Below are 23,795 nucleotides of genomic sequence, written 5' to 3'. Positions count from 1 at the left end.
GATTCGTGTAATCCTACGCAATGTGTTCATCATCCAACAAGAGTGTAGAGTATGCATTTATCTATTCCGTTATGTGATCAACGTTGAGACTCGTCCACTAGTGAAAGTCTAATCCCTAGGCCTTGTTCCTAAATATCGCTATCGCTGCTTGTTTACTTGTTTCTATCGCGTTACTACTCGCTGCGTTACTACTCGCTTGTTTACTCGTCCTGGGCAAAGCACTTTTCTCGGTGCCGTTGCTACTGCTCATATATATTCATACCACCTGTATTTCACTATCTCTTCGCCGAACTAGTACACCTATTAGGTGTGTTGGGGACACAAGAGACTTCTTGCTTTGTGGTTGCAGGGTTGCATGAGAGGGATATCTTTGAGCTCTTCCTCCCTGAGATCGATAAACCTTGGGTAATCCACTTCAGGGAAACTTGATGCTGTTCTACAAACCTCTGCTCTTGGAGGCCCAACACTGTCTACAAGAATAGAAGGTCCCGTAGACATCATGGCAACAGCACATCCACAACCTTAGGGGTTGCTGTCACTCCCCCAGATTCAATGGAGACATGAACCCACTATCGAGCATAAATACTCCCTCTTGGAGTCACAAGTATCAACTTGGCCAGAGCCTCTACTAGCAACAGAGAGCATGCAAGATCATAAACAACACATATATGATAGATCGATAGTCAACTTGACATAGTATTCCATATTCATCGGATCCCAACAAACACAACATGTAGCATTACAAATAGATGATCTTGATCATGATAGGCAGCTCACAAGATCTAAACATGATAGCACAAGAGGAGAAGACAACCATCTAGCTACTGCTATGGACCCACAGTCCAAGGATGAACTACTCACGCATCAGTCCGGAGGCGGCCATGGTGATGTAGAGCCCTCCGGTGATGATTCCCCTCTCCGGCAGGGTGCCGGAGGCAATTTTCAGAACCCCCGAGATGGGATTGGCGGCAGCGGTGTCTCAGTAACTTTTCTCGTATCGTGGCTCTCGGTACTAGGGTTTTCGCGACGGAAGGATTATATAGGCGAAGGGGCAGAGTCGGGGGACGCTCGAGGGGCCCACCCCATAAGGCGGCGCGGCCAGGGGTGGGGCCGCGCCCCCTATGGTGTGGCCGCCTCGTCGCCCCTCTTCGTCTCCTCTTCGGACTTCTGGAAGGCTCCGTGGAAAATAAGACCGTGGGCTTTTGTTTCGTCCAATTCCAAGAATATTTCCTGTGTAGGATTTCGAAACCAAAAACAGCGTAAAACGAGAACCGGCGCTTCGGCATCTTGTTAATAGGTTAGTGCCGGAAAATGCATAAAAATGATATAAAGTGTATATAAAACATGTGAGTATTGTCATATAACTAGCATGGAACATAAGAAATTATAGATACGTTTGAGACGTATCAATAAGCAGACATATTAGTTCCAAACATACTGTAACATCCCAAATTTCAAAACAATGAAGAAGACCAATTCCCTTTTTTCCAAAATTTGGAGCCAACAAAAAAAAATTGAATTGCATTGCTCCATGTGCATAGTGATCATGCATAAAGGTGGTGATCTTGCTATGATGGTTGTTTGAAGTTGTTTAACAATTTTCTAAACCCTAAACCATGCCAAATGGAATCAAAGAGGGACAAAGAAAAAAAAGAAAATCAAATCAAAATAACATCACATATGAGCCTATGGCCACTTTTGTAAAACCTTAACCTAGGCCATTTTACCTTGTGTAAATGGTTTGGAAACATTAATAAACTAATAATAATCACATTTGAATCAAAGAAATACAAAAGAAATCAAAAGAAATAGCAAAACCAAGTTACATGTGATAATGGTCAAATCTGCCATTTTTAACATGTTACCTACTTTGAGCCCCTGTAGTAAGAAATTTCTAAACCAAACTTTTTCAACTCTTTGCTCCTCATCCAAGAGCACATCAAAGTGAACCAAATGGTGTTGACCAAACTTGCAGAAGTATTTTCAAATTCTTATAAATTGCATGCAAAGTAGCAACTTTGTATCAGACTTAAGATCACCCCAATTTTGAAATTCACCAAACTACTTCCATTTTGCAAACCAATGCCACCCAGAGATGCCAAAGATTATTAGACTCACACCCAAGAAAAAGTTTGGCAAAATTCAAATTTTAGTCTCCTGCGGCCATTTTGTCGAACACATGGTGTGCACTAATCAGCAAAGTACACACACTCTATAATCCAGCAGGTTTTACCCTAAACCATCACACTATTTGTCACCCACGGCACCTCCTTGGACCCTGTGAGAAATTGCAAGCATTGGCACCAATGATCATGCATGATCATGGCCAGGACAAGCCCATGCCGTGAGCACCATGCCACTCCCCATGTCAACCATGTCTCCACTCCTCCCTAACGCCAACCATGTGTCTAGGAGACGTGCCTCACTCCCACAAACCTGCCTGTACCTGCCATTGACCCAGGAGAGCTTTGCATTGGCTAGAACACGACATGCCCCGTGACGCCCAGACACGCCAGAGCGCGCCAGGACACGCCACGGGCACGCCAGTACACGACGTCGTCCCATCGCTGCTGACCACCTCTCGCCCCCTCCTCTCGCACACGCACGCGCCAGTACCCCAGCAACCTCCCAGACACGACCGTTCGAGCCGGAGAGCGTTGTCGCCGTCGCCATCGTCGACGTCCTCCGCCGCGGTAATGCAAGCTCCCGTCATGCTCCTGCTTGCGTTAGCCCTCCGTTTTCTGTGCAATCAAGCCTGTCGTGCTCGCCATGACGTAGGGAACACCGCTGCGTCATCACCCAAGCCTCTCCGCCCCTATAGCGTCGTCGCCATGGAGGACCTGCCCGTGCCGAGCCGCCCCCTCTCGCCCGCTATAAAAGGAGGCCACCCCTGCTCGTTTCCTTCACACCCCTCGCTTCCTCTCTTCTCACAACCCCTCCCTGAGCAAGCCCCTATTCCAATTTAGCTCATAGCGCCCCAATTCCTCGCCAGAGCTCCGCCAACACCCCTGCAAGCTCGCCGTCGATTGGAGCCATCCCAGGAGGAGCCGCCGGTACCAGGAGCCTCGCCATCGTCTTCCACGTCAAACACCGCCAACGCCGACCCTCGCCAGAGTCCAGGTGCGCAGCCGACCCCCTAGTCTCGCCGCCAGTAGCGCTCGTGCTCGCCGTCGACGACGATGAGTGATGCGTGCAGTTAACACACATCCGTTGGGAACCCCAAGAGGAAGGTTTGATGCGTACAGTAGCAAGTTTTCCCTCAGAAAGAAACCAAGGTTTATCGAACCAGTAGGAGCCAAGAAGCACGTTGAAGGTTGATGGCGGCGGAGTGTAGTGCGGCGCAACACCAGGGATTCCGGCGCCAACGTGGAACCTTCACAACACAATCACAGTACTTTGCCCCAACGTAACAGTGAGGTTGTCAATCTCACCGGCTTGCTTTAAACAAGGGATTAGATGTATAGTGTGGATGATGATGATTGTTTGCAAAGAACAGTAAAGAACAATTGCAGTAGATTGTATTTCAGATGTAAAGAATAGGACCGGGGTCCACAGTTCACTAGTGGTGTCTCTCCCATAAGATAAACAGATGTTGGGTGAACAAATTACAGTTGGGCAATTGACAAATAAAGAAGGCATAACAATGCACATACATATATCATGATGAGTACTATGAGATTTAATCGGGGCATTACGACAAAGTACATAGACCGCTATCCAGCATGCATCTATGCCTAAAAAGTCCACCTTCGAGGTTATCATCCGAACCCCCTCCGGTATTAAGTTGCAAACAACAGACAATTCCATTAAGTATGGTGCGTAATGTAATCAACACAAATATCCTTAGACAAAGCATCGATGTTTTATCCCTAGTAGCAACAGCACATCCACAACCTTAGAACTTTCCGTCATCTGTCCCAGATTTAATGGAGGCATGAACCCACTATCGAGCATAAATACTCCCTCTTGGAGTCACAAGTATCAACTTGGCCGAGCCTCTACTAGCAACGGAGAGCATGCAAGAACATAAATAACATATATGATAGATTGATAATCAACTTGACATAGTATTCAATATTCATCGGATCCCAACAAACACAACATGTAGCATTACAAATAGATGATCTTGATCATGATAGGCAGCTCACAAGATCTAACATGATAGCACAATGAGGAGAAGACAACCATCTAGCTACTGCTATGGACCCATCGTCCAGGGTTGGACTACTCACACATCGATCCGGAGGCGATCATGGCGATGAAGAGACCTCCGGGAGATGATTCCCCTCTCCGGCAGCGTGCCGGAGGCGATCTCCTGAATCCCCCGAGATGGGATTGGCGGCGGCAGCGTCTCTGTAAGGTTTTCCGTATCGTGGCTCTCGGTACTGGGGGTTTCGCGACGAAGGCTTTAAGTAGGCGGAAGGGCAGGTCAAGGGGCGTCACGAGGGGCCCACACGCTAGGGCCGCGCGGCCAGCACCTGGGCCGCGCCGCCCTGTTGTGTGGCCACCTCGTGGCCCCACTTCATTACTTCTCCGGTCTTCTGGAAGCTTCGTGGAAAAATAGGACCCTGGGCGTTGATTTCGTCCAATTCCGAGAATATTTCCTTACTAGGATTTCTGAAACCAAAATCAGCAGAAAACAGCAACTGGCTCTTCGGCATCTCGTCAATAGGTTAGTGCCGGAAAATGCATAATAATGACATATAATGTGTATAAAACATGTGAGTATCATCATAAAAGTAGCATGGAACCTAAGAAATTATAGATACGTTTGAGACGTATCAATGAGCATCAGTCGTTCGATCTGGATCTAATCCAACGCTCCTCAGCCAGCATACTGTTTCGGGTTTTAATAGACGCTAACAGTGGAGCCCACTGTCAGGCGGCCCGTGCGTGCGAGACGCGTAGCTGGGCCGGCTTGTTTCCTTTATTCTCTCTCTGGCCCGTTTAGGTTTCCCGCGCGCCCATTTAGTTCAAATTCGATTTAATCTTTTTAGTTAAAACTCAATACTTATGCTTTGCTAGAATTTGAATAAAACAAAATCTATCAACCCAAATTGAGTGATTCAAATTTTGTGTGAAAGCTTATGAAATTCTCTATCCTACCCCACTGGTCTCCAACCTTAAATCATTACAGATCACTTGCAAGAAAAATAACAAGGCAGTAGGTTTTCAGATTTCAAACATTTTTATAAATCAACCATAATGAATTTTGAGGAGATTCCAATTCTCATAATTCAAATTTCAAAAACTCTAATTGATTATGCAAAAATATGACATGGTTGTTTCAAATGATCATGGGCTAGAACCAAATAATGGCTATGTGGCCATTTCTAGCCCATTTAAATTATTTCAAAAGTAGTATTTAAATTCTATGAGATATAGCATCTCATTTAAATCCCTTTCACAAGTAATTAAATGTGAGGTGATGACATTAGTCTCCATGACCCCACATGTTATTACTTGAGATATTAAATCTTTCCAAAGTAGTATTTAAATTGTATGAGATGAAGTATCTCTTTAAATCATTTTCTCAAATGGATAAATATGAAGTGGTGACTTTGGTCAACATGATCTCATACTTATTTATTTGACTTTGGTTAACATGATCTCGTTAACGCTTAGCGATCTTCGAGGGTATGTTGATCTTCACCTCGGTTGCTACCATCTACTAGATTAGATCTTGGCTTGTTATTCGTTCTTGCGGTAGGAAATTTTTTGTTTTCTATGCTACGAATCCCATCACATTGAGCTCTTCCCTGACTCCAAATTTGAAGGCGATCTTCTGGAAATCCTTATCACAATTGTCGGAACGAGAAAAACTTCCATGAATAGTTATTGTAGTCTCATTGTTGCCTTGCATCTTGAGCTTCAAGTACGCATAATGAGGAACTGCCATAAACTTGGCAAATGTTGGTCGGTCGGGGATGACGTGGTACTGTGATTCCCAATCTACTACCTCGAACTCGAGTCTCTCCTTCCTGAAATTGTTGGGTGTACCAAAAACAATGTCCAGCGAGATCTTACCAAGAGGATATGCGGGTCGGGTCGGGATGATGGCGTGGAAACCGGTGTGAGATTCTTTTTACATATCGACTATTAAACCCACCGGCTTCATTGTGCTTGCAAACAGGAGGTTTAAACCACTTCCTCCATCCATGAACACCTTGCTCATGTTGTATCCTTCGATCTGTGCTTCAAGGACTAGGGCAGCGTGACCGGGACTGGTACGGCTGGTCAGAAGTCGAAGGAAACCTCTGGCGTCGACGATGAAGTGGATGCCGCCGAACGTTGTGTCCATGTCGCCGCGTAACTCCGATGGAGTCGGACACGACGCGTTGTTGCACTGAGTGAAATCGAAGGATCCGCAGCGAACTGGGTCCCTTGAGCCTGAAGGTGTTGGTGACGACGGTGTTGGTGACATCAGCAAGAATGCAGCCGATGTTACTGGAGCAGCCGATGATGTGCCTTGTACCGACAGGGTTCCCACAGACGGCACCAATTGACGAGGGTGCTCCCCGGCAATGCCCTCCATGAGGGGCTTAGGGTTGACGGAATACTGCAGGCTGACACGAGACATCGGATACCAAACAAACGGGGAGAGAGATCTATCTAGGTTCGGAGCCCTCGATGAGGTAAAACCCTTACTTCCTGCTTGTCTGATCTTGATTATTGAATATATCATGTTACAATGGGGTAGCCGATATGACGGGATTCGTAGCATATAAAAGAAAAAATTTCCTACCGCAAGAACGAATAACAAGCCAAGATCTAACCTAGTAGATGGTAGCAACGAGATGAAGATGAGACTAACCCTCGAAGATTCCAAAGCCTACGAGATTAGATCTCGTTGTTGATGCAGTCGATCACTTGCCGCTTTTAAAAGTGCGTAGAAGATCTTGACGGTGCCACAGTCGGGCGGCACCTCCGTACTCGGTCACACGTTTGGTGTTGATGACGACGTCCTTCTCCCCGTTCCAGCGGGAAGCGGAAGTAGTAGATCCTCCTCGTAATACCGACATCACGACGGCGTGGTGTCTGTGGTGGTGGAGATCTCCGGCAGGGCTTCACCTAAGCACTACGGGAGAAGTGGGAGGAGGGGGCGGCTAGGGTTTTGGGAGAGGGGGCACTTGGGGCGCCGGCCTTGGGTGCCCTTGGGTGGTGCGGCTCAAGTGGTGGTCGGCCCCCTCCCTCTCTCCCTCATTATATAGGTGGAACCCCAAGGGTTAGCCCAAAGATTCGAATAAGAGTCCAACTAAAAAACTTACCAAAGGGTGAAACCTAGGGGAAGTAGGACTCCTCCCTTTCCTTCCCTCATGGCCGGCCATGGTGGTGGAGTCCACCATGGACTCCACCTTCCCCTTAGGGTGGTCGGCTAGGGTTGGTGGAGTCCAACCGGGACTCCACCTTCCATGGTGATTTCTTCCGGAAGGTTCTAGAACATTCTAGCGCCTTCCATAAATGCACCAGATCATTTCCAAACTTGGAAAGTGACTTCCTATATATGAATCTTATTCTCTGGACCATTCCAGAACTCCTCGTGATGTCCTGGATCCCATCCGAGACTCCGAACAACATTCAAACTCCATTCCATATTCCATATCTACTTAAAACGACATCAAACCTTAAGTGTGTCACCCTACGGTTCGAGAACTATGTGGACATGATCGAGACTCCTCTCCGATCAATAACTAATAGCGGGACCTGGAGATCCATAATAGCTCCCACATATTCAACGATAACTTAGTGATCGATTGAACCATTTACATACGATACCGATTCCCTTTGTCACGCGATACTTTACTTGTCCGAGGTTCGATCATCGGTATCTCCATACTTTGTTCAACCTCGTTACGGACAAGTACTTTACTCGTACCGTGGTATGTCATCTCTTGTGATCCAGTCACATGCTTGCAAGCTAATCAGATGACATTCCACCGAGAGGGCCCAGAGTATATCTATCCGTCATCGGGATGGACAAATCCCACTCTTGATCCATATGCCTCAACTCACACTTTCCAAATACTTAATCCCATCTTTATAACCACCCATTTACGCAATGGCGTTTGATGTAATCAAAGCATCCTTCCAGTGTAAGTTATTTACATGATCTCATGGTCGAAGGAGTAGGTAACTACGTATCGAAAGCTTTATAGCAAGTTGAACTTAATGACTTGATCTTATGCTACGCTCATTTGGGTGTGTGTCCATTATATCATTCATCCAATGACATAACCTTGTTATTGATAACATCCAACGTTCATGATCACGAAACCATGATCATCTATTAATCAACAAGCTAGTTATACAAGAGGCTTACTAGGGACTCCTTGTTGTTTACATAACACGCATGTATCAATGTTTCGGTTGATACAGTTATAGCATGGTATGCAAACTTTTATCATAAACACAAAGATATATTATAATAACCACTTTATTATTGCCTCTTGTGATGGGATTCGTAGCATAGAAAACAAAAAATTTCCTACCGCGAGAACGCAATCCAAGCCAAGATGCAATCTAGAAGACGGGAGCAACGAGGGGATGAACGAGACTAACCCTTGAAGATTTCCAAAGCCTACAAGAGGAAGCTCTCGTTGCTGCGGTAGACGATCACTTGCCGCTTTCAAAAGCGCGTAGAAGATCTTGACGGTGCCACAATCGGGCAGCACCTCCGTACTCGGTCACACGTTCGGTGTTGATGAAGACGACGTCCTTCTCCCCGTTCCAGCGGGCAGCGGAAGTAGTAGATCCTCCTTGGAATCCCGGCAGCACGACGGCGTGGTGGCGGTGTCGATGGAGATCTCCGGCGGAGCTTCGCTAAGCGTATGCGGGAGAGGTGGTGGAGGAGGGGCGGCTAGGGTTTGGGAGAGGGGGCTATGGGCGCCGGCCTCAAGGGGGCAGGGGTGGTGCGGCCAAGCCATGGGCATCCCCCTCCCTCTCCTCCTCATTATATAGGTGGAACCCCAAGGGTTTGCCCAAAGTCTTCGAATAAGACCCCAACAGAAAAACTACCTTATGGACGAAACCTAGAGGGACAGTGACTCTCCCCTTCCCCCCTTTACTTGGCCGGCCAAGGAGGTGGAGTCCACCATGGACTCCACCCTCCCACTTGGTTGGCTGGTTAGGGTTTGTGGAGTCCCTCCGGGACTCCTCCTTCCATAGTGATTTATTCCGGATAATTCTAGAAACCACCTTCCATAAATTCACCGGATCATTTCCAAACTTGGAAAGTGACTTCCTATATATGAATCTTATTCTCCGGACCATTCTGGAACTCCTCGTGATGTCCTGGATCCCATCCGAGACTCCGAACAAAACTTCGAACTCCATTCCATATTCCATATCTACTTAAACGACATCAAACCTTAAGTGTGTCACCCTACGGTTCGCGAACTATGTAGACATGGTTGAGACCTCTCTCCGACCAATAACCAATAGCGGGATCTGGAGATCCATAATGGCTCCCACATATTCAACGATGACTTTAGTGATCGACTGAACCATTTACATACGATACCGATTCCCTTTGTCACGCGATATTTTACTTGTCCGAGGTTTGACCATCGGTATCTCTATACCTCGTTCAACCTCGTCTCATGACAAGTACTCTTTACTCGTACCGTGGTATGTGGTCTCTTATGAAGCATTCATATGCTTGCAAGCTATTAGACGACATTCCACCGAGAGGGCCCAGAGTATATATATCCGTCATCGGGATGGACAAATCCCACTGTTGATCCATATGCCTCAACTCATACTTTCCGGATACTTAATCCCACCTTTATAACCACCCATTTACGCAAGTGGCGTTTGATGTAATCAAAGTACCTTTCCGGTATAAGTGATTTACATGATCTCATGGTCGAAAGGACTAGGTAACTATGTATCGAAAGCTTATAGCAAATAACTTAATGACGTGATCTTATGCTACGCTTAATTGGGTGTGTCCATTACATCATTCATATAATGACATAACCTTGTTATTAATAACATCCAATGTTCATGATCACGAAACCATGATCATCTATTAATCAACAAGCTAGTTATACAAGAGGCTTACTAGGGACTCCTTGTTGTTCACATAACACACATGTATCAATGTTTTGATTAATACAATTATAGCATGGTATGTAAACATTATCATAAACACAAAGATATATTATAATAACTATTTTATTATTGCCTCTTGGGAATATCTCAAACAGTCTCCCACTTGCACTAGAGTCAATAATCTAGTTTACATATGTAAAGATATAACACCTTGGCCTTCCAGTGCTTTATCATGTTTTGCTCACAGGAGAAGTTTTTAGTCAACGGATCTGACATGCTCAGAAACGTATGTATTTTGCAATTCATTTGCGTCTCAACGCATCACTCATTTTCTAAATGAGTCGGCATTAAATATGTTTGGTCTTCTGGTGGAACCTTAATTCCGCGGTCTGAAATATGTCACTAATATTGTCATACACAATATAGCTTCAAAGTTCTGACACTATCGGAACTACACCAAGTTCTCAAAGAACCTCTTGACTTAACATCCTCAGTCATTGTCAAAACAATGACATACTCTGCCTTCGTTTGTAGAATCCGTCACAATATTTAGAACTCTTCTAAATCTAGCATAGACAACTTCTAGCTCACTGTGCTACCTTTTAAACAACACTTAGTCTAATTTGAGATTGAAATTTTATTTTTATATGTGACAAAACAAATATCGGTGCAACACCTTACATCGATTTATTTGTCATTTCTCCATACAAAACTATATATATATATATATCCTTGGTTCTTCTTAAGTACTCAAGAATATTCTTACTGTTTTTCAATGATCATCACATGAATCATTCTGGTACATGCTCATAACACTTTTAGAGCAGAGGACATCTGATTGTGTACATATTATTCGTGATCTATAATCACTTATGTGTTTTTAGTCATTGAGTGTCAGATACACTCAAGTCTTGTCAAACCTTCACATGACAAGAACATTTTCTTAATATTTCTATATTGAACTACTTCAATATCCATTCTATGTACTTTGACTTAAACTTATTACGTGTTTCAAACTATCTTCATAGATCTTGACACTAAGTTTGTTTTAGTCCATATCCTTTCATTGAAGTTAATTTCTCAATGAAATCTTTTAATCAAGTATATAATTACATCATTTATAACCAACTATATGTCATTGATGACCCACAAGTATAGGGGGTGTATCGTAGTATCTTCGATAAATAAGAATGTCGATCCCAACGAGGAGCAGAAGGTGTTGACAAGCAGTTTCGATGAAGGATTCACTGTAAATGCTCACAGACAAGTATTCAGGGGGGTTTTGATGTAACAGATGAATAAAGTACGAGTAAGTAAAGTGCGAGAGTAATAATTGTAGCGAGTGGCCCAATCCTTTTTAGCACAAAGGACAAGCCGGTTTGTTTACTTATAATAACCAAACGTTCTCGAGGACACACGGGATTTTAGTCTAATGCTTTCGCTACATACGGCTAATTAATCTTCATTGTTTTGATAAGTGTTGTGTGGGTGAACCTATGCTAATGTACCGCCCTTCCTAGGACTAATACATACTTGTGATTATACCCCTTGCAAGCATCCGCAACTACAAGAAAGTAATTAAGATAAATCTAACCACAGCCTTAAACTCGAGATCCTCGCTATCCCTCCCCGCATCGATATACCAACGGGGATCAGGTTTCGTCACTCCGGCAACCCCGCAATTGGCAAACGAGTACAAGATGCATTCCCCTAGGCCCATAAAGGTGAAGTGTCGTGTAGTCGACGTTCACACGACACCACTAGAAGAATAACACCACAACTTAAATATCATAACATTGAATATTACTCAACCATACTTCACTACTAACATTTAGACTTCACCCATGTCCTCAAGAACTAAACGAACTACTCACGAGACATCATATGGAACATGATCAGAGGTGATATGATGATGAATAACAATCTGAACATAAACCTTGGTTCAACGGTTTCACTCAATAGCATCAATAACAAGTAGAAATCAACACCGGGAGAGTTTCCCCTATCAAACAATCAAGATCAAACCCAAATTGTTACAGCGGTGACGAGGTGCAGCGATGGAGACGGCGGTGATGATGATGAATATGATGATGATGGTGATGGAGATGATGTCCAGCTCGATGACGGTGACGATGGCGTCGATTTCCCCCTCCGGGAGGGAATTTCCCAGCAGATCTCAGCCTGCCGGGAGAGCTCTTTTCTCTCTGGTGTTCTCCGCCCCGCGAGGCGGCCGTGGCTCTTCGCGACGTACCCCTCGGAGCTTAGGTTTTCGGGACGAAGGCGTACGCGAAGAAAAGGAGGCGAGAGGGGGCCGTGGGCCCCCTCCTCACGGGCGGCGCGGCCAAGGCGGGGCCCGTGCCGGCCTGTGAGGGGGCCCATGGCGGCCCTCCTCGGCTCCCCTTCCGGCTCCCTTCGTCATCCGGAAAAATAGGATTTTTCGTATAATTTCCGTCAACCGTTGATCTTCCGAAATATTGCATTCTGACGGTGCTTTTTCCAGCAGAATCCTGGCTCCGTGCGCGATCCTCCAATAATCATGAAACATGCAAAATAGATGAAATAACATAAGTATCATCTCCAAATATGAAATATATCAATGAATAACAGCAAATTATGATATAAAATAGTGATGCAAATTGGACGTATCAGTCATCTACATAAGTATTATAAATATGTCTCAGTGCTCCCACTTAATTTCTTGCAAATGCAAGCATCTTCATCGTTTCTGATGAAATCAAAAACTCTTTGACTATTTCATCCGGTGAAGATTCCAACTCCGCGATACTCACTTCATCCAATTGAAGTTTGTATACCTATCTTAGTATTCCACGGACCAGCAAAACTCTTGGTTGTATCTTGTATACACCTTTAATACGCACTTCTGATAAGTAATGTATTTTCCCATCCTACTAGCATATCTTATAAAATAAATATGTAGTGATTACTAGAATAATCCACATAGACTATAAGCATTGCTATGGAAGATCTAATCTTATCGTAGTCAACTCTTTGAACTTTGTCGTAAACAACTTTTCGACAAGTCGAGCTTCTTCAAGGATATTTCATCCAAGTCCATCAATTTTATAGATCCATTTACTTTCAAAAAGTATTCATCTATCTTGGATTTCATGGTGTATAGCCATTTTAACGGAGTCGTGAGCCCATCATAACTTCTTTGTTTGTAGTTGGTTTATCATTGTTCAAAATCAATCCTTTGTCCACAAATCATTTATTTGATCACAAAGTAAACCATACCTACAAGGTTCAATAAGTACTTCGATCTCCATGGCTAAAACACTTTGTAGTCATGGAAGCCATGATCGTCGTGGCCGCTTCCGGAATCAATTTCCGATGCTGCGCTACTCTGATCATTATGCTCAGGTTCATAAACCTTATCAAGTTCTATTGTCCTCCCACTCAAATACTTCGCTAAAAAACAATTTCTTGGAAATAAGCAAGTAACATTAACAAACACTTTTGTCTTTTACTTCATAGTGAAAAGAATTCCCAATCAATTCTTTGGGATAACCAACAAAGACATTTATCCGATTTTGGTTGTAAACTCTTAGACCAAAATTTAAAGAAAGGACTATTGTGGTTTATACCCATGCCATAACTTGTATGGTGTCATTTCAACGGATCATGATGATGCTCTATTTAGTGTAAAAGCGGTAGTCTCTAAAGCATAATTCACAAAAATATAATGGCATCAATATTTTATCTCATCATTGACCCAACAAGGTTTGGATACATCTCTCGGATACTCCATCATCACTATGATACTCCAAGAAACGTGAGTTGTAGAACAATTTCATAACTCTCTTAGATGTTCGCTAAAACTCGTAATTCAAATATTTCCACCATGAACCAATCATAGATATTTGACATTTCTATTACGATGATTTCCACTTCATGCTGAATTTTATTTGAATTCATTCAAATGTTTCAAACTTCTTCCTTATCGAATATATCCACATATATATACTCAATTAATTGTTGGAAGTTTTCATGAAGTAGAAGAATCTCCAAAGACACAACTATGCCCGATGAACCACATATATCATCATGTATGTTTTCACTAAGTTAGTTGCCCGTTCAACTCTTGGCCTATGAACGGTATTTTAGTCATTTTCTTTTAGAAAATATTTGCAAGCGCCAAACGATTCAAAAAATCAAATGACTCCAAAAATCCATTTGCATGGAGTTCCTTCATGCGTTCCTTTCCAACATGACCTAAATGGCGGTTCCACAAATAAGTGGAATTCAAATCATTTGTCTTTATGGCATTTTAGCGTCAGTATTATGTGTGTGTGTTTCACCATTAAGATTTATAATAACTTATCCATCGTACATGGAGTAATGTCATAATTTGAACAACTCATTGTTTTCATTTGACCAGATCAAAATAACAATTAGTAAGTTCTTTATTATAAATTCTAAGGGCTAGGTAGAATGCCAACGACAAACATGATAACACTTTATTATGTTCCAGACGTGCATTATTACCATATTCCTTATTAGTCACTTAGGCCATCGTATTCTTGTATTGCGTTGTATTGTATGACATCTCATATCAACCAACCTGGTACAAATACCTAAGAATTTCATTATGTGACCAAACAAGGAATATATCCATACCATGTATATCATTTATATACACCTGAGCTAGACTTTCTAGTCTTTTCTTTCTTTCTGCCAATAATCTTTTGTAGTTTCTCTTTTAGCTTTCCTCATTATTCAGAAAAACACTTCAACATCAATAACTTCTAGGTTTGTTGGTCAAATACCAATAACCTTGAGGTTCTAACTTTGAAGTTGATCATCATTTGATAAGTGTTCTGGATTTCACTATTAGTAACCTTTTAATATGATGAACAATTTCACTCATAATTTTATCCATCATATCATGACGACTTTTCGAGACCATGTATGTACATGCTAGGCTCGTAAAGTTTTAACCTTAGTATTCACATGTGCAAATCTGGCTTGCATCCGTTGTATGCACACGTAGAATCTATCACACCCGATCATCACGTGATGCTTCGAAACGACGAGTCTTAGCAACGGTGCATACTAAGGACGATCACTTCATGGATATGCGAATATTGTTAGTGCTCCAATAGTTGGAGGATTGTGACGCCTGGCGTCTTCAACCTTCATACATTCCCATAAAACTTATGAGTTTATGTAGTCTCACTAGATTATATTCTATCATCTTGCAATAAGGTCTTAGATATCACATATATCTCATACCTTGCTTATTTCTGAAAACTAAATTTTCAGCTCCTTACTTTTTCAAACAGATTTGAACTTCAAGTTTCATGGAGACAAGATAACTTTAGGTACTAATTGAAACCACAACTCTGTGAATCAACAATGTGAGGTTTACTAAAATTTCGCAATAGGACTTAATTATTTCTTGATTCTTTAACAATACGGTACCAGTCCATAAAGTTTCTTGTCAGACTTAGCAGTATTTCTATCTCAATTACAAGACTAGCGCATGGTAGAAAACGGATGCCAATACTACAAAATTAATTCAAAATACTACTCAGACTATGTTTATGATAATTAGTTCATGTTTTAATCTAATTACTAATGAACTCCCACTTAATACAACATCCCTCATAGTTGTTAAGTGGTACACGATCCAAATCCACTACACCAAAACCGATCATCACGTGAGATGATGTAGCTTCAATAGTGAACATCAACATGTTGATCATATCATCCATATGACTCGTGTTCAACCTTTCGGTTTCCGTTGTCCCGAGGCCATGTCTGTACATGCTATGCTCGTCAAGCAAACCCAAGTATTCCGCGTGTGCAACATGGCTTACACCCGTTGTATGTGAACGTTGAGTCTATCACATCCGATCATCACGAGATGCTTCGAAACGACGAACTGTGCAACGGTGCATACGAGGGGAGAACACTTTATTATCTTGATATTAATGTGAGGGATCATCTTATAATGCTACCTTCGCGTTCTAAGCAAAATAAGATGTATAAAGGATTAACATCACATGCAATTCATATGTGATATGATATGGCCCTTTAGTCTTTGCGCCTTCGATCTTCATATCCAAAGCATGGACATGATCTCCATCATCAACGGGCATGATCTCCATCATCGTCGGCGTAGCGTCAAGGTCCATGGCGCCGTCTTCATGGTTGTTCACCTCATGTATCAACTATTACAACTACTTTGAAATACTACTCAACATGAAATTTAAAGACAACCATAAGGCTCCTGCCGGTTGCCACAATACAATAATGATCATCTCATACATATTCAACATCACATCATGGCCATATCACATCACCAAACCCTGCAAAAACAAGTTAGACGTCTCTAATTTGGTTTGCATATTTTACGTGGTTTAGGGTTTTCGAGTAAGATCCAATCTACCTACGAACATGAACCACAACGGTGATACTAGTGTTGTCAATAGAAGAGTAAACTGAATCTTCACTATAGTAGGAGAGACAGACACCCGCAAAGCCACTTATGCAATACAAGTTGCATGTCGAGCGTGGAGCAAATCTCATGAACGCGGCCATGTAAAGTTAGCCCGAGCCGCTTCATCCCACTATGCCACAAAGATGCAAAGTACTCAAACTAAAGACAACATAAGCATCAACGCCCACAAAAACAATTGTGTTCTACTCGTGCAACCATCTATGCATAGACACGGCTCTGATACCACTGATGGGATTCGTAGCATAGAAAACAAAAAATTTCCTACCGCGAGAACGCAATCCAAGCCAAGATGCAATCTAGAAGACGGGAGCAACGAGGGGATGAACGAGACTAACCCTTGAAGATTTCCAAAGCCTACAAGAGGAGGCTCTCGTTGCTGCGGTAGACGATCACTTGCCGCTTTCAAAAGCGCGTGGAAGATCTTGACGGTGCCACAATCGGGCAGCACCTCCGTACTCGGTCACACGTTCGGTGTTGATGAAGACGACGTCCTTCTCCCCGTTCCAGCTGGCAGCGGAAGTAGTAGATCCTCCTTGGAATCCCGGCAGCACGACGGCGTGGTGGCGGTGTCGATGGAGATCTCCGGCGGAGCTTCGCTAAGCGTATGCGGGAGAGGTGGTGGAGGAGGGGCGGCTAGGGTTTGGGAGAGGGGGCTATGGGCGCCGGCCTCAAGGGGGCAGGGGTGGTGCGGCCAAGCCATGGGCAGCCCCCTCCCTCTCCTCCTCATTATATAGGTGGAACCCCAAGGGTTTGCCCAAAGTCTTCGAATAAGACCCCAACAGAAAACTGCCTTATGGACGAAACCTAGAGGGACAGGGACTCTCCCCTTCCCCCTTTACTTGGCCGGCCAAGGAGGTGGAGTCCACCATGGACTCCACCCTCCCACTTGGTTGGCTGGTTAGGGTTTGTGGAGTCCCTCCGGGACTCCTCCTTCCATAGTGATTTATTCCGGATAATTCTAGAAACCACCTTCCATAAATTCACCGGATCATTTCCAAACTTGGAAAGTGACTTCCTATATATGAATCTTATTCTCCGGACCATTCTGGAACTCCTCGTGATGTCCCGGATCCCATCCGAGACTCCGAACAAAACTTCGAACTCCATTCCATATTCCATATCTACTTAAACGACATCAAACCTTAAGTGTGTCACCCTACGGTTCGCGAACTATGTAGACATGGTTGAGACCTCTCTCCGACCAATAACCAATAGCGGGATCTGGAGATCCATAATGGCTCCCACATATTCAACGATGACTTTAGTGATCGACTGAACCATTTACATACGATACCGATTCCCTTTGTCACGCGATATTTTACTTGTCCGAGGTTTGTTCATCGGTATCTCTATACCTCGTTCAACCTCGTCTCATGACAAGTACTCTTTACTCGTACCGTGGTATGTGGTCTCTTATGAACCATTCATATGCTTGCAAGCTATTAGACGACATTCCACCGAGAGGGCCCAGAGTATATCTATCCATCATCGGGATGGACAAATCCCACTGTTGATCCATATGCCTCAACTCATACTTTCCGGATACTTAATCCCACCTTTATAACCACCCATTTACGCAAGTGGCGTTTGATGTAATCAAAGTACCTTTCCGGTATAAGTGATTTACATGATCTCATGGTCGAAAGGACTAGGTAACTATGTATCGAAAGCTTATAGCAAATAACTTAATGACGTGATCTTATGCTACGCTTAATTGGGTGTGTCCATTACATCATTCATATAATGACATAACCTTGTTATTAATAACATCCAATGTTCATGATCACGAAACCATGATCATCTATTAATCAACAAGCTAGTTATACAAGAGGCTTATTAGGGACTCCTTGTTGTTCACATAACACACATGTATCAATGTTTCGATTAATACAATTATAGCATGGTATGTAAACATTATCATAACCACAAAGATATATTATAATAACTATTTTATTATTGCCTCTTGGGCATATCTCCAACATCTTGGGCATATCTCCAACAGTCTCCCACTTGCACTAGAGTCAATAATCTAGATTACATTGTAAGGTACCTAACACCCATGGCATTCTGGTGTTGGTCATGCTTTGCCCCAGGGAGAGCTTTAGTCAACGGATCTGCCACATTCAGATATGTGTGTACTTTGCAAATCTTTACTTCACCATCTTCGATGTACTCGCGAATCGTATGAAAACGCAGCTTAATATGCTTTAGCTTCTTGTGTGACCTTGGTTCTTGTGCATTGGCGATGGCACCCATGTTGTCACAATAGATGAGGGTCCAATGCACTAGGAACCACACCAAGCTCAACAATGAACCTCTTCATCCATACCGCTTCCGATGAAGCCTCCGAAGTCGCTATGTATTCTGATTCAGTTGAAGACTTCGCCACCGTGCACTACTTGGAACTCATCCAGCTTACTGCAGCACCATTCAATATAAACACGTACCCAGACTGAGACTTAGAGTCTTGGTCACCACCAACTTGCATCGGTGTAACTGGTTACAACGAGCTCTTGGTCACCACCATAACAAAGAAACATATCCTTAGTCCTTTTCAAGTACTTCAGGATATTCTTGACCGCTGTCCAGTGTTCCATTCTTGGATCACTTTGATATATGCTGGTCAAACTAACAACATGTGCGATATCCGGTCTAGTACACAGCATGGCATACATGATAGAGCCTACTGTCGAGGCATAGGGGATCTTGTTCATCCTCTCTCTTTCTTCAGCCGTAGCCGGACCTTGAGTTTTACTCAAGACCTTACCTGGCAACATAGGCAAGAACCCTTTCTTGCTTTCATCCATTCTAAACTTCTTTAGAATCTTGTCCAGGTATGTACTATGTGAAAGCCCTATTAGGCGTCTTGATCTATCTCTATAAATCTTGATGCCTAAAATGTACGCTGCTTCACCAAGGTCTTTCATTGAAAAACACTTATTCAAATAACCTTTAACACTGCTTAGTTGTTCTATATCATTCCCAATCAATAATATGTCATGTACATATAATATCAGGAACGCTACAGAGCTCCCACTCACTTTCTTGTAAATAGAGGCCTCACCATGAGTCTGTATAAACCCGAAGTCTTTGATCACCTTATCAAAGCGTCGGTTCCAACTCCGGGATGCTTGCTTCAGTCCATAAATGGAACGCTAAGGTTTGCATACCTTGTCAGCATGTTTAGGATCGACAAAACCTTTGGGTTGTACCATATACAACTCGTCCTCAATGTCACCATTAAGAAACGTCGTTTTGACATCCATCTGCCAAATCTCATAATCGAAAAATGCAGCTATTGATAACAAAATCCTCACAGACTTTAGCTTCACTACAGGTGAGAAAGTCTCATCGTAGTCAAATCCTTGAATTTGTCGGAACCCCTTCGCGACAAGTCGAGCTTTATAGACAGTAATATTACCATCAGCATCTGTTTTTCTCTTGAAGATCCATTTATTCTCGACAGCCTTGCGGCTATCAGGTAAGTCTACCAAAGTCCATACCTGGTTATCATACATGGATCCCATTTCGGATTTCATGGCTTCTTGCCATTTGTTGGAATCTGGGCTCATCATTGCTTCCTCATACGTTGCAGGGTCTTCACCATTGTTATCCAAAATCATGACATTTAGATAGGGATCATACCAATCAGGAGTGGTACGCTCCCTTGTCGATCTGCGAGGTTCAGTAGCTTCCTCGTTCGAAGTTTCATGATCATCATCATTTGCTTCCTCTCCTATCGGTGTAGGCTGTACAGGAATATCTTACGGTACTGCGCTACTCTCATCTATGTGAGAAGGTTCAGTAACCTCGTCGAGTTCTACTTTCCTTCCAGTCACTTCTTTAGTGAGAAACTCCTTCTCAAGAAAGGATCTGTTCTTGGCAACAAAGATTTTGCCTTCGGATCTATGATAGAAAGTGTACCCAATTGTTTCTTTAGGGTATCCTATGAAGATGCATTTCTCCGCTTTGGGTTCTAGCTTGTCAGTTTGTAACTTCTTTACATCAGCTTCGCAACCCCAAACTTTAAGGAACGACAACTTAGGTTTCTTTCCAAACCATAATTCATACGTTGTCGTTTCAACGGATTTAGATGGTGCCCTATTTAAAGTGAATGCGGTTGTCTCTAATGCATAACCCCAAAACGATAACGGCAAATCGGTAAGAGACATCATAGATCGAACCATATCCAAGAGAGTTCGATTACGATGTTCGGACACACCATTGCGCTGTGGTGTTCCCGGCGGTGTCAAGTGTGAAAGTATTCCACATTTCTTTAAATGCATGCCAAACTCATAACTCAGATATTCGCCTTCGCGATCAGAACGCAGAAACTTAATCTTCTTGTTACGTTGATTTTCTACTTCACTTTGGAATTCCTTAAACTTCTCAAAAGTTTCAGACTTATGTTTCATAAAGTAAATATACCCATATCTACTCAGATCATCCATGAAGGTTAGAACATAACGATAACCACCGCGCGATGCTACACACATTGATCTGCACACATCGGTATGTATGATTTCCAACAAGTCTGTAGCTCGCTCCATTGTACCAGAGAATGGAGTCCTAGTCATTTTTCCCATTAGACATGCTTCGCATATATCAAGTGACTCAAAGTCAAGTGACTCAAGAAGTCCATCGGAATGGAGTTTCTTCATGCGCTTCACTCCAATATGACCAAGAAGACAGTGCCACATATAAGTAGAATTATCATTCAATTTAATTCGCTTAGCATCAATGTTATGAACATGTGTAGCACTACTATCGAGATTTAACAAGAATAAACCATTCATCTCAGGCGCATGACCATAAAAGATATTATTCATATAAATAGAACAACCATTATTCTCTGACTTAAATGAATAACTGTCTTGCATTAAACAAGATCCAGATATAATGTTCATGCTCAACGCAGGCAGCAAATAACAATTATTAAGGTTTAAAACTAATCCCGAAGGTAGATGTAGAGGGAGTGTGCCGACGGCGATCACATCAACCTTGGATCCATTTTCAACGCGCATCGTCACCTCGTCCCTCGCCAGGCTTCGTTTATTCCGTAGTTCCTGTTTCGAGTTAGAAATGTGAGCAACCGAACCAGTATCAAATACCCAGACACTACTACGATTACTAGTAAGATAGACATCAATAACATGTATATCAGATATACCTTTGTTCTTGATGAGGCCGCTCTTCAGATCAGCCAAGAACTTGGGGCAATTATGCTTCCAGTGCCCTTCCTCCTTGCAGTAATAGCACACAGTATCAGGTTTAGGGCCAGCCTTGGGCTTCTTAGGAGGTGCAGCAACTTTCTTGCCGCCCTTCTTGAAGTTGCCCTTGTTAGGTTTGCCTCGCTTCTTGAAACTCGGTGGTCTTGTTGACCATCAACACTTGGTTCTCTTTCCGTATCTCTACCTCAGCAGATTTCAGCATGGAGAAGAGTTCGGGTAACTCTTTGTTCATGTTCTGCATGTTGTAGTTCATCACAAAGTTCTTGTAACTAGGTGGCAGTGATTGGAGTACACGATGAATACCCAGCTGGTTAGGAATCACTATCCCCAAGTCACTGAGCTTCTTTGCATGCCCGGACATAGCGAGCACGTGCTCACTAACGAAGCTACCCTCTTCCATCATACAGCCAAAGAAGTGTTTCGAGGCCTCATAGCTTTCCACGGCCGCATGAGTTTCAAAGATAGCTTTTAGCTCACAGACCAGCTCATAAGGGTCGTGGTGCTCAAAACTCTTTTGGAGCTCCGCCTCTAGGCTGCACATGATGGCACACTAAACTTGGGAGTACCGAGTTACCCGAGTCTCGTAAACATTCTTTACATCCTCAAATACTGCTGGTGGAGGTGGGGAACCTAGCGGTGCATCGAGCACATATTGCAGGTTTCCACCAGTGAGGAAAATCCTCACATGACGGAACCAGTCAGTGAAGTTTCTACAATTGCTTTTAAGCTTTTCTTTCTCTAGGAACTGGTTAAAACTGTTGGTGGGGGCCGCCATGATCTACAACATATTTGCAAAGAGTTTAGACTAAGTTTATGATAATATGAGTTCAATTTTAATTCTTAAATTAACTAGGTGAACTCCCACTCAAAACAACATCCCTCGCATTGTCTTAGTGATTACACGAACCAAATCCACTACACCAAGTCCGATCTTCACGAGAAAAGATGTAGCTTCAAAGGCAAACACTCAAAGTGTTCATCATATCATTCATATGACTCATGCTCTACCATTCGGTATCCCGTGTTCCGAGACCATGTCTGTACATGCTAGGCTCGTCAAGGCAACCACTACAAAGGAAAACAATTTTTTTGACAAATCACTTCGTCATGTTAAGGCCAATTTTCTTCAAGGATTACTTCGCGGTGACAAAATTTGATCTTCATGGGGTTCGTCAAGGAAGCTCCGTCATAAAATATCGGGGGTGACGGTATGCATTTTTTCGTCAACATCAAATGTTTGATGGTGACGACCTGCAAATTCGTCAACATCAAAGGTTCATTGTTGACGGACGGGTTTGTCACGAAAAATTGCAACTTTCGTCAATATCTAAATCTTGGGAAGTTTCGATTGGTCCAAAAAAAGCATACGTGGCCTTACATGTGGGTCCATTTGGCTTCGACAACATGGGTCCGACGGCGCACGACATGGATATCCGTCATGTGGGACCGGCATGGTGCTCGATCGGTGGGACCCACAAAATATTATGACAAGCCTGGACCCACAATATTCTGACCGGTGGGATCCACAAAATTCGGACAAGTGGGACCGGGTTGTTGCCGACATATGGGTCCCAATAATGCTGATCGGTGGGACCCACAAATTCTGACAAGTGGGGCCGTAAATTGGTGCCACGTGGTTTCATTTAATAGTGACGTTGTGACATTTTCCGTCACCTTTTGAATTTGACAAAATTTGAGAGCATTTGAATTATTTGCGAAATTTGGGAAACAAAAAAGCGCTGAAATATCAAAAAATAGACAATAAATATCATGCATAAATGGTGGCACAAGAAGTATATATGTCTCTTACGGACCGAAAGATTCATAAGAAAAATTACAATTGGAACACAAAGAAATTAAAAGACCTATGATTAATAATGTTGTAGGACGGTGGTGCAATAGATTAGTTGCTCCGGGATTGAGACATGGATGGTGGCTGGGATGTCCTCAAGAGCAAATTAAGCACGGCATCCATTTCGATCGACCTCTTTTCATAAGCCGTAGTCTTTTCTTCTTGGGCTTTCTTC

This window comes from Lolium rigidum, chromosome 3 (genome assembly GCF_022539505.1).
Source record: "Lolium rigidum isolate FL_2022 chromosome 3, APGP_CSIRO_Lrig_0.1, whole genome shotgun sequence".
NCBI lineage: Eukaryota > Viridiplantae > Streptophyta > Magnoliopsida > Poales > Poaceae > Lolium > Lolium rigidum.
Note: the sequence above shows the minus strand (reverse complement) of the source record.